The 12,598-nt window shown below is 41.7% G+C and overlaps 1 protein-coding gene across 3 annotated transcripts in view; it reads left to right on the top strand.

Moving 5' to 3' along the window:
* The window catches only part of FNBP1L (formin binding protein 1 like), a 98,492-nt gene that overhangs the window by 33,978 nt on the left and 51,916 nt on the right, over positions 1–12,598 (top strand). The gene's annotated exons all lie outside the window — the stretch shown is intronic.

Here is a 12,598-nt window from a genome sequence, read left to right as displayed (position 1 = left end):
CAGACATGTCCCAGCATGCCCAGGGGGGGCGGCGATGCCGCCCCCCCGTCGGCGATTGCTGCGATTGGCTGTTCAATGTGAACAACCAATCGCAGCGTTTTCCTGTGTTACCGGCGAATCAGACGCTCGGTAACACAGGGATCAATCACCGCCGGGTGTGAGGGGGTCACTGGTGATGACCACACCTAACCCCACCTGCCCCCAAGGCTGTGATTGGTCCGTCGGACCGACGGACCAATCACAGCCATGGCGCGTGATTTAAACTAACGGTGACTGCGCTGCAGACGCCATTCCGGTCTGGAATTGCGTGCAGAGCGGTCACCGGCCACTCTGTCGTGCTGTACATACCTTGCCTGATACTTACCTGATCACCGCTGGTAGCGTGCTGCCAGCAGCTGGATGCTTCCTGGATCTTGTGACTTCCTGTGTCCTGCTGCTGCAGTGTCATAGAGTCACAGATCGTGACAGAGAGTGCTATATTTTGTGTCTGCTGCACCCCTTTTGTGCTGATCAGTAAATCTGTGCTGATCAGCAACTTTTTGTTTTTTTTTCTTTTATATATATACCTGTCAGTTGCACCAAAGGTTGTGCTGCCTGTGCAACTGACTGCTGCCCCCCCTGCTGCCCCCCCCTTTTGTGCTGATCAGTATAAATTAACTGATCAGCAACTTTTTGGGGGTGCAGGTTTTTTTGGTTTTTTTATATATACCCTGGGGTCTTGCTAATGCCACATAGCACCCACCATTCATTCCACCAGAATCGGAGCTGCAAATTCCAAAAATCACTCCTTCCCTTCTGAGTCCTGCCATGCACCCAAATGGTATTTTTTGGTCACATGTGAGGCATTGCCGTACTCGGGAGAAATTGGGGCACAGATTTTGGGGTGCTTTGTCTCCTTCATTCCTTGTGAAAATGAAAAATTTTGAGCCAGAACTGCATTTTTGTGTAAAAAATGTAATTTTTCATTTGCACAGCCCAGTTGTATCAAAATTGGTGAAACCCCTGGGGGTTTGAAATGTACACTATACCCCTAGATGAATTCCCTGAGGGGTGTAGTTTGCAAAATGGGGTCACTTGTGGGGGGGTTCCTAACTTTTAGCACCTTATGGTGCCTAGAAACCTACATGGTGCCTAAAAAATAATCTCATAAAAAGGAGGCTCCAAAATCAAGTAGGTGCTCCTTCTATTATGAAGCCTGTGGTTTGGTCAACGTGCACACTAGGGCCACATATAGGTTATTTATGAAAACAAAAGAATTGGGGGAATCAATTTTTAGTCACATTTCTCTAGTAAAATCTACTGTGTTCCTTAGAAAAATGTATTAAAATTGCAAATCTGCAAAAAAAATGAAATTTTTAAATTTCACCTTCACTTTGTTTTAATTCCTGTGAAACACCTAAAGGGTTAACAAACTTCCAAAATGCTGTTTTGAATACTGTGAGGGGTGCAGTTTTTGAAATGGCATCATTTATGGGGGTGTCTCACATACAAGTCCCTCAAAGTCACATCAGAACTGAACTGGTCCCTAAAAAAATCAGTGTTTGAAATTTTCTTGAAAATTTGAGAATTTGCTATTCATATTTTAAGCCTCCTAGTGTCCAAAAAAATTAAAAGGATGTTGAAATAATGATGGAAACATAAAGTAGACATATGGTCTATGTTAGTTATTAACTATTTTGAGTGGTATGATTATTTGTCTCACAAGCAGAAAATTTAACATTTTGAAAATTGCTAAATTTTCCATTTTTTTATGACATTTTGGTATTTTTCACAAAAAAACAGACTGTATCGACCCAAATTTACCACTAACTTGAAGTACAATGTGTCACGAGAAAACAATCTCAAAATCACTGGGATAAGTAAAAGCAAAAAAAAGTTATCCCCACTTAAGTGATACCTGTCAGATTTGAAAAAAAGGGCTCTGTCAGGAAGGCAAAAACAGGCTGCGGCGGGAAGGGGTTAAATCACTGCTGCGGTAAATCTGGTTATAACTTTACTCCTTGGCTTTGGCCTTCTAGCTGCTATTAACAACTGATACTTCTACAGATTTTCTAAGAAAACCATTCACATCCCAGTTCTCATGGTGTCCTCCTCCCCCACTCTACGATCACATAACATGCTGATAGTCTGAGACATTGAAGCGTAGTAACCAGTCTGATTTGGGACATTTAAGAGAAAATGGGAATCCAAAAGCCTATATCAGCCATGATCATTTGCCCTCTAGAGTTCTTTTGCAAATAAGATGTTCAGTACTTGTGTATTATCACGGCGCCCATCGCATCGCATACCACTAATTAAGGTATGCGATGGGGCCCGATTTTCAGGTCCAAAGACCCGCACTGTACAATAAAATATTGCATCGCATGCCATTAAAATGGCATGCGATGCGATTTTAAATTGTACAAGCACCCTGATAAGGGTTTACTATGTCAAATGCACCCCCAATATTAACACCACCCTCACTATCAACGCCAACCTGAAGCGTGGCGAGGGGCTGCAGTATGCGTCCTCCGACCTTTTCATACTTCCACTATCCACGTCGAGTTTATTTTTAGCGCAGCGCGCCCCGCGAGGGGACGCGGATTACATGTGAAGTCATCCGCACCCCTTCGCGGGGCACGCTGCGCTTGCCACGCTTCGGGCTCGCTGCGCTCGCCACCCTATCTAAAGTCAACTCAACGCCGACGTGGATAGTGGGGTATGAAAAGGTCGGAGGACGCGTACCGCTGCGCTCGCCACGCTTCGGGTGGCATTAACAATGGGGGCATTTAACATAGTAATCACCCATCAGGGTGCCTTTACAATTAAAAATCGTCTCAAAACACATCGCATTGCATGCGACCAATACGATGTCGTACGATGGAAATTTTGGGCGCGGGTTTAATACACAAGTGCTAGATGTTCGTTGTTTTTTGTTTTTTTTTTCTTCCTGCTGTTCGATATGTGGGATTGCTGCTTTAAATGGGATTGGATGATTTTCCAGAAGTGCATGGGTTCAATATTGATCATGCAGGGTACTTTTTTATATTTTGATTTTTTAATAACCTTTCTTGGGTCATCTTCCTATTTCCAAATGCTTTTTTTTTTATTCCTTATTGGAGAAATTACATGGGCACCACATATATCTCCTTCTCTAGATGAGGCAAAACAACCTCCTCAAATTGACTTGGCGATGACATTTTAACAATGCCTTTCCCAGAGGAACATGAGAAGAATAGAGTAATCCTTTCCAGAAGAGGGGAAAACTGGCATCTGTTCTGAATTTGTAACATGTCAGATTACTATTTAAAATAAATTGGAATGCGCTGGTAACACAAACTTAAACATGTTACTGTGAGTTCTGGAGAATGGCAGTAAGTTTCAAACCTGCAGGAAGATTAAAAAAATAAAATTCCACTATTCATACTTTTGAAAAAAAAAAAAAAAGATCTCTACAAATATTTAAACTAGCAGGATTCTGCAGTGTATATTTGCAGTAAATTTTATTTTGATTTATCAATTATATTATGATTTATCAAATCTGTAAAATGGTTAATGTTGTACTTATTGGGAACTGTTTTAGATAGAATATAGTTATTTCCATTAAATATCTTTTAATAAATGATATTTGCTTAGTAAAAAAGTTTTTAAATTCTCTGACCCCATGAATGCGAGCCAATGGGATCCAGTTTTCTGGGTTCTTGGCCTGGGAGTAATGTGCATGTCCAAGCTGTGGGAATACTTGGAGGGATCTTGTAGATTTAATTATTAGCAGTTTCTTATATAGCACACACAGATTCCGCAGCGCTTTACAGAGAATATTTGAACATTCACATCAGTACCTGCCCCAGTGGAGTTCAATCTATATTCCCTACCACATGTACATGCACAGACATTCTAGGGTTAATTTTTTTAGGGAGTCAATTAACCTACCAGTATATTTTTGGATTGTGGGAGTATCCGGAGGAAACCCACGCAAGTACGGGGAGAATATACAAACTCTGCACAGTTAGGGCCATGGTGGGTATTGAACCCATGACCTCAGTGCTGTGAGGCAGTAGTGCTCACCATTACACCATCTGTACAGGCCGTATCTTGTAGATAACTTTTTGGGAAAATTATAAACAACACCATCTATTAATGTCGCTACCTATGGGGTAGAAGCTCTGGAAAGTTACTTGCCAGAGCTTGATACAAGAGATATTTTCCGGCAAACAGTTTTAACTGCAGTTTGTCGTTAGTACATCCCACTCCTGAATGTACGTAATTAAATAGTATGTATCAGTGAATATGGGTTTATAAGGAATTTATACAGGGAAAAAGATACAATTACTGTACTGTAATTCTAAATATTGTCATATTGCTTCTAGTACATACTAGCTTGGCATGGAGCAAACATGGGTAGGTATGGCTTTAAAGATGTGAGGTGGGCCCATCAGAACTTTTTGCTGAGTGGTGCTAATATATAAAGTTACAATCCAGGCTTTAACATATTTGTCTTTTTAACCCTTTTACTCCCGTGTCCTAAGCTCTACAAGGGTTTGAAGAGATAAAGGAAAGACTCTCCCATCCTTTTTTATTTTTAGTATTTTTTATTTGGGGGAAGAAATCTAATGCATAGCATACTATTTGTCGTCAATTACAGATATTTATGTTGGATTGCCAAAAGGTGACTAAATATGCTCTGCAGCAATGGGGTTAAAGTGTTTTTCATTTTCGTTTTTTGTCTAGTGGAAGTATAATTTCCTCAAGGAAATACAGAATAGTGTCACTAAATAAAAGCCCAGCTAACTATTGGTCCACCTGTTGCTTTAGTATACCTTTATGATGTAAGCTTTTGTTTCCTGTTGATAGGAACTGTTCCTTGAAAACTTCTACTCGGATATCTGAAGGAATTCTGTACTTGTGAATCAAAGTAATTGTAGTGGGGTATATAATCCTGATTTTCTAAGCAGATCAGTGAATTTGTACAATCCTTGACCAATTTTATTACATTTGCATGCATTTTGTGAAAATGGTGGTTTTGTAGTCAGAAAACATATTCAAGAGCAAGCAGCCTACCTCTAGGAGCTTTGAACATCACTAGTATCCGTTCTTCTAGTATTGAGGACTCGTGCTCACATTGGCGTCGGCAGTGAATGTGGTGTGGTTTGGCCCTAGTAACGACATGCATAAGGAAAGGTCTGTTAATATTACTGGTCCATGATGGGACCAGGAATGGATATTGAGCTGTAATGATAGTGCAGTACCCCATGGGTAGTGAGCTGTAATGATAGTGCAGAGACAATTGAATACTGTCCTTGGTGGTGACTACTTTTTTTTTTTTTCTAATTATAATTTCCTGCCTAGGGGCAAATTCAAGCTGAAGATTTAAGATGCCCGATACACAGCTCTGATTTGGTCTGTTTTCACCCAATTCCATCGGATTGGCCTGATTTTATATAACCTGACAATTGTCTAAACCTGAGGTGTTTGACATCGGATCAGATGCGCGTTCTGGACTATCAGCTGCATATGGCGGGTTCATTTTAGCAACTGCGATGTATCACATCCAATTTCCCTTGAAGCCCCGTAGCAGCTGCCCAGGAGTCCTCTTACATGCGATAAATCATATGTAAAAATGGCACATTTGAGTTGTAAGTCGAATGTAGCCTCCCGGGGAGTTCAAGGGAAACTGGTCTGACTTGTGCATTAGACAAGTCGGAGCAGTGTATGGGGGCTTTTAGATTTATACTAATCAATGTGGTTTTATTTTAAAATGGACGTGTAGAGAATTGCATATTTCATATATTTCTCTCTGAGCTGAAACTTTTTTGCTTATCATACCATTCCTATTTACAGAGATATTGGCTTGCATGTTGCCAAAATATACCCTCTGCCAGTTAATGTGATCTATATTTAAAATTTCAGTGATCGGGGGAAGGATGCAGTTTCTTAACTTGAGTAACTGACTTAAGTAACCATAATCTCTGATCCTGTTGCTCAAGTGTCAGGATTGTACTATGTGTAATGTATTGTACTAGGTTTAATGTTACTGGTTTAAAAAAACCTAAGTATTTATATTTTAGAGCAGTATTTCTTCTATAATTCCAAAGGGCAGGCGAAATAGGTTTCCAAAATTACAGTGTAAAGGTTTTTCCTTATCGGTGAGGATTATGATGGTAGGAAATGTATGATCAGGACCAATTACTAGATTGCAGCTTGAGATTGGTTGTCCCTCACACTATTGTACCGCTACCATCTCAAATTAGTAAAAACAGAACTGCCAAAATCAATTTAAATCAGTATTTCATAATGATCCTATTGCAATTGTGGTTTAATCATTCTTCTACTTCTTTATTGTACAATTTTTATGAAGACCTTTGTTAGACGGACAGTGCAGTCCTCTCCTGACCACATTAATCAACGTCTCCACTGGCTATCTTCTCTTCCCTTATCATTGCTTCATACATCTGCCCCGATGTGCCACTAAAGGTTTTCTGTTAAAAAAAAGTGACCTTCATCCCAGAAATGTTTTTCTGTTTTATGTAACTAGCTCAAAGCGTGTTGCCTTTTCTTTCTTAGAGATTTATATTTGATTGCTCATAATAAAGTCATCCTATTAATTCCAGTATTTTAATTTTTCCATGATGTGTTTTCTGGCTGGAATGATTGCTGTAGTATGAGGAAGTTGTCATGTATACTGTAATGCCAATGGAATGTGTCTGCATGGGTCACTTAGTTACGCTACTAGGATTCTGTACTCTGAAATAACATTTGGGGCCTGATTCTGTCTAAAGATGCTCAAAGTGGGTGTCTTGGTTCTCATTCCGAGACATGGCTGTACCCCAGGAAAAGGCTTGTACCTGTATCTGCATAATGCCTTGGGAGCAATACCAGACAAAAAACAAACCAAAGGAAGCTAGAGCATCGATTTCAGAATCTGGGCCCTAGTGTTTGAATGGGCGGACCAATCGGAATCAAGATATTGCAGCTTGTGATTCATCCAAACCAGTGTAATCCTGCGGTCTTAACACAGTGGACAAGCACTTCCAACATAGAAGTCTTGTCCGTAGTGACCGTGGATAGCAAAGTGAAGCTGGTTCTGTAATTTTGAAGGCCCTTACCCCCACCAGGACACCATAGGAGTAGACACATACAATATCTTCACCTGGACTTTGTCCAATGTGGGTGATTTATTTACACTTTCAATTCATGCAGTATGCTTTTTTTTATTTGTGGTTTTAATGTGTTATTAAATGTGAAATGGTTTTACTTATTTGACACCTGGTTATCAGCGCAGTTACATCTGTTTTTTTATTGCATTTATTTTCGGGGAGCGACATCCCCCTTGATACAGTAATAGCTGCTTGACAACCCAACTCATCGTGGAGCACCCTAGATATCACACATCCTTACCTGAAGCTGAGGAGAATCTTAGACAGAATAATTAAACTTTTTAAATATTTTTTACAGTGAATAGCCACGGTTTTATAAACTTTTGCAGTGGACCCAGAAAGACAGTGGACTGTAAGGGGGCGATTCAATCCAGGGTCACAGCTGTTGATCCGTTCTAACAGCTGTGACCATGGCCTGTTTTTTGTTTTACTCAACCGCATATCGTCAAGCGGGATTCAATGTCCCGCCTGTCGATCATCGAAAAGGGGGCGTGGCCATGTAAACAACTGTGGGTTGTCTCGATATGGCCGTGATTGCGACAATTCACGGCCGTTCTCTGTAAAATGGGCCCGTTCGCTTTCGATCTGCCGCTCTAATGCTGTCAGGCAAGACCGCATTGAATAGGCGCCCGCCGCTATTTCCCCTGTCGAAAATGGCGGCGGGGATTGAATACCCCCCTATATCTTATGAATTCATAGGAACTACGTCAGCACGGCACATTTACATCTAGAAATTACAGAGAAACTTCCTGTTGCTCCTTCAATAGCGACCAGCATTAAAATGGTGACCAAGCACTTTGCCCTTTTTACATTGCCATGAAAATAAATTAACAATTTTTCTTTGCAAAATTGTTGTCACTGGTGTGGAATAAACATATTATACCCCTTTCAGACCGAAAAATCCCAAAAACCCAGGTATTAACCGGATACAAAAACCCGGGTAGAACTAGGCAGCAAGGTGCTGACCCCCTTTCACACAGGAGCAAAAACCCGGGTATTTCCCGTGTCGACCCCTTTCACACAGAAGCCAGATTTTTCCTGCAAAACTCTGTGTCATAAGAAAAGGACAGTTTTAAAGGCACACAGAGATGAGATCATGAAAAGTGGGAGGTGTCTGCTCACTGCATTGCATTAAACATGGCTGACAAGTTGCAGAACCTGGAGGTCATGAGTGCTCTGTGTGTTTTGCTGCTTACGGCAAATCAGAGCATTATGCAGATGCTTACACTGTGCTACCTGGCACAGTGTTATGCCAGGAGGAGGAAGGCACATTTTTTGGTGAAGAGGGCTTCCACTCGATGCAGGTATTTGCATCGGAGGAGAGCCCTGATTTTGTCCAGTGTTGCGCTGCACGCCACTGCCACGCCCGCTCCGCCAATCAGGGAAGCTGAAAAGATCAGCCAATCAGCATGATTTTTCAATAGTCGGGAGAAAAACACGGGTCGGACCCTTTTACACAGCCGCAAACACGTGTCTGACACGGGAAAAACCCAGGTAAATACCTGGGTCGAAGTCCCGGAACTTTAGACCCGTGTTGACCCTTTCAGACAGAAGAAAAACATGGGTCGACACGGCAAGAGCCGGGAAATTCCCGGGTCTTTTTTTCTGTCTGAAAGGGGTATTCGTCAAACACAGCTGTCCCTCTCACCATTTCTTGTATGTTTTATATATTTTGTGTTTTGTAATGCAATTGTTGCTTTGCATCTGGTGATATCAGCTGGCTGCCCACGTCACCGGGCGATTTCCATGGGAACGCCCATAAAATACTTGACCTTCCCATGGGCGCGACTATCTGCCGCCGCCCCATGCCACCTGGTCGCAGCTTTGGGTGCGTGCACACAGCGAACAGTCTGCTCACCGTGGCCACGCACACCGGGCACATGCACAGAAATGCGGTCCCCATGCGAACATATGGTCCTTGCGAATGGACGAGAATAACCCCCACAATATGTAGTGGCAAAAGCAGCAAACTGAAATAGCTTGTACCTGTGTATTTTGGCACATGCAATGCTCAGTGCAAAACGCAGATATCACAGCGCAAAGACCGGTTCAAACTCTTGGAACACTTTATGGAAGTATCTGTTCCACTTTTTGAAACTAGGTATCTGGTCCATCGCTAGAGAACGAAGATCCCCCCCCCCCCCCACCCATTGTAGAACATATGCATTTCCTTTCATTTTACCCCTGGCTCTCACTGCAGCAGTCACATTTATGCAGACAAAGGAATGAAATGGAACACCCATGCTTGGACTGCGCAGCCTCACAAGCCACACACGTGTATATCTTTAATGTCACAGAAGACCGTGCTGTATACCAGTGTTTCTCATGCAAAACGTCTTCCACGCTGTGAGTGGCAGACTCTGAGTGTCGCTAATGCAGGAATTCGGCTGTAAAATTGGATGAGCATTTAGCCTGGGCTCCAAGTCCAAATCACTGTATAACATTGTGTGTGTCTCATGCAGTGGAGAACTGGCCAGATGTTTTCTGCTATACATTTGATGCTTTGGAAAAGGAAGTGAGATCCAGCCACTGGGACCATGTCAGCAGCTTCTTGTGTTAGTGCCAAGTATAACTTGTGATTAATGCACCATATTGAACCTTATATTAAAATTGCACAAGTTCCGTTAATTACAGCTGAATATACAGGGGTAATAAAATATATTCTTTGTTTTTAAAAGTCATTATATAACCTGCTCTGTCTGATGAATAGGCCTTTGAAAGCATCCGGTCAGCAGGGCTAAGTGCATTTACTCATTAACGTGAGTCATTCATGTAAGCCAGGGATGGTCGACATTAACATTCTTGTTCCTACTGTATAATGTCTTCCTTAAGATGTTAAGCTCCGTGATCAGTGACTGAGGAGGAGATGTATCAAACCATCGGGAGAATGAAGTGCCGTTTCCCACTAGTCTATAAAATGACAGAAGCTGATTTGGATAAACTTTCGAAGGTTTGATACATCTCTCCTCAAAGGTAGGTCAGATTTGAGATGGATAGATAGTCATGTAACAGAGGTATAGTCACAAATAGGATGTTTAATTATAAGGACTGTGTCAGCCTAAGGTACAGTACTCCCATCAAAGATTATGAACAAATTATTAAATGACTAGTTAAAAACCCGTCAAAATGACGGGTTCGGCAATGTACTTTCACTTTGAGCTGTGACTGTTTTTAGCTCTGTCTGTCTCTCCCTCCAGAAAGTTTGAAACAGATCAGTTTCTCTACAAAAAAATGTACCCAAGCATGGGTTTTAGTACTTACATGTACGTAAAACTACATGTGTTGGTGGCAGCAGAATTGCATTTTGTGATTGTCTGCAATCTGAATGTGTTGGGTCCACCATCGGCTGCAATGTAAAGTAAGCATGGGTAAAAGAAAAAAAAACTTTTTTTTAGAATTGTGCTTTCCTTATACACCGTGACCACAGCCCTCTTGTCGCACAAGCTCCCATGTGACTTGGCCACATAGTGTTTGGTATCTGGTCTCATGATAGATTGACTCTAGGTCGCCAGTCATAAGGTTGACCACTATTGGTCTTTAGGGTCCAAAGGTCGATATGCATTTTTTTTTTTACAAAATTTCGAGCGGGCATGTGCCAACAGGCGGCATTTCATACCCTACCATCCACTATGGCATGGAGGGAGAATAGAATAGTGTGCCGAGAGCAGCTAGGCACTGAGCCTGATGCATGGGGAGGGGACATGGTCCACGTCGACCTATGTTGATATAGACCACAAAAAAACATGAAAAACTCATGTCTACCTTTTGGACCCTGTTGACCATTAGTGGTCGACCATATGACTGTAGACCTAGACATTGTAGATCTAAAATACCGTAACCGAGTGTTTCATGTGCTCACACTGTGTCATATTCGCACAAATATAGAGCAACTGGAAGCGACAAAACTACTTATCTAGACTTCTCTGATGTGTGACATTTGTACATTTGAGAATGATAACACCAGTTTTGCTGCGCTTCATCTACATTTTTGTGTGTTTTTAATACAAATTCCTGTGCGGTCTCGTCTCAGGCCAGTGTGTCTAGTATACTGTGAGTGTGGTTTTGCCAAATCTGCAATGTGAGCAAGACTTATACGGCCTACACACATGCCGATATTAAGGCATTTTCTAAGCGATTTTGCTTAGTTTTGCAAAGTCGCTTAGCAAATGCCCTCACATCGGTGTATGTGTGGGGGCTGTATCGGCATCCGTGCGCGTCCCCGCGCGTCTTTATCGGTGGCCGAGATTGATGGACAGTGTCCATCAATATCGGCATCGGCAGTGTTCTCCCACCGGTGAACACTGGCGCTGTCCGCTCGCTTAGCACACAGAGCTGACAGCTCGCTCTGTGTGTGGGCTGTCAGCTCTGTGTGCTAGGCGATAGCGGTGCAGAACAGCCCGACCTAGCATAGCTAGGTAGCCCTGCACACATCGGCATGTGTGTAGGGCCCATTAAAATTGAAATACAAAGTCTTAGCACTACACTGCTCAGTTGCAAGAAGTATGATGTATTGGGGGTTTAGTGCATGAGAACTCTTCTGTATCTGTTAGGGAATTATTATTTTTTTTAATAATATTTCAAGATTTTGTGCAATATGGGTTCTAGCATTTCCTTCCATTCCATCTTACGTGTTTTTTTGTGGTGATCCACACCAGTTATTATAGGCTTCAAGCCTAAAAATAATGTTTGGTCGTCGGTGTTATGATCTTGTTAGTCTATGGAACTCAGGCTGGTCACATGGCACTGACCATGAACTATTTACAGCACAGGTCTTCAACCTGTGGCACTCCAGATGTTGTGGAACTACATTTCCCAGCATGCCCTGACAGTTTTGGCATGCTCTTATAGGACAAAATGTGACATTGCATGTCGGAACATGTAGTTTCACAAGATCTGGTGGGCCATTGGTTGAAGACACATGATTTGCAGAGTGCTGCAATTCTTACTTTGCAAGTGAATAGTGCACTATATAAGAATACCTGCATGTGTGTGTTTTTTTTTTTTTTTTAATTCACAGGATGGTTAAATTGTGATTATGCTTTTAGATTTCACATTTCATATACTTTATTATAGGTAGAAATCTCTGCGTACCATGAACCATTCTAATGTTGACATAGATAGAAAGAGAGATAGATAGATAGAGAGATAGATAGAGAGATAGATTTTTAAGTGAGCTTCTTAATACGGAATGCAACATGTGCTATCTCTCATGCATAAACACAAAAGCTGTGTTAGAGATATTTAGTAAAAGTGTGATTAATGTAACAGACCATATCAAATGCAAATTAGCTTTGGTTTCCCAGTGGCCACTGAATCATTTGCTTGAGTAATGTAAAGGTCTAGTTGCTTGAGGTTCCGAAGATCTAATTGCAGTTCTATTGAGGGGCTACATTTTTTCTCATGTGGAATTTGATGGCTTCTGTGCATCAATCTAACTTCTTTGTGTGGCCCACTGGATTATA

This window comes from Crinia signifera, chromosome 8 (genome assembly GCF_055691185.1).
Source record: "Crinia signifera chromosome 8, ASM5569118v1, whole genome shotgun sequence".
Taxonomy (NCBI): Eukaryota; Metazoa; Chordata; class Amphibia; order Anura; family Myobatrachidae; genus Crinia; species Crinia signifera.
The sequence above is the reverse complement of the archived record's forward strand: the minus strand, read 5'-3'. Positions and strand labels throughout refer to the sequence as shown.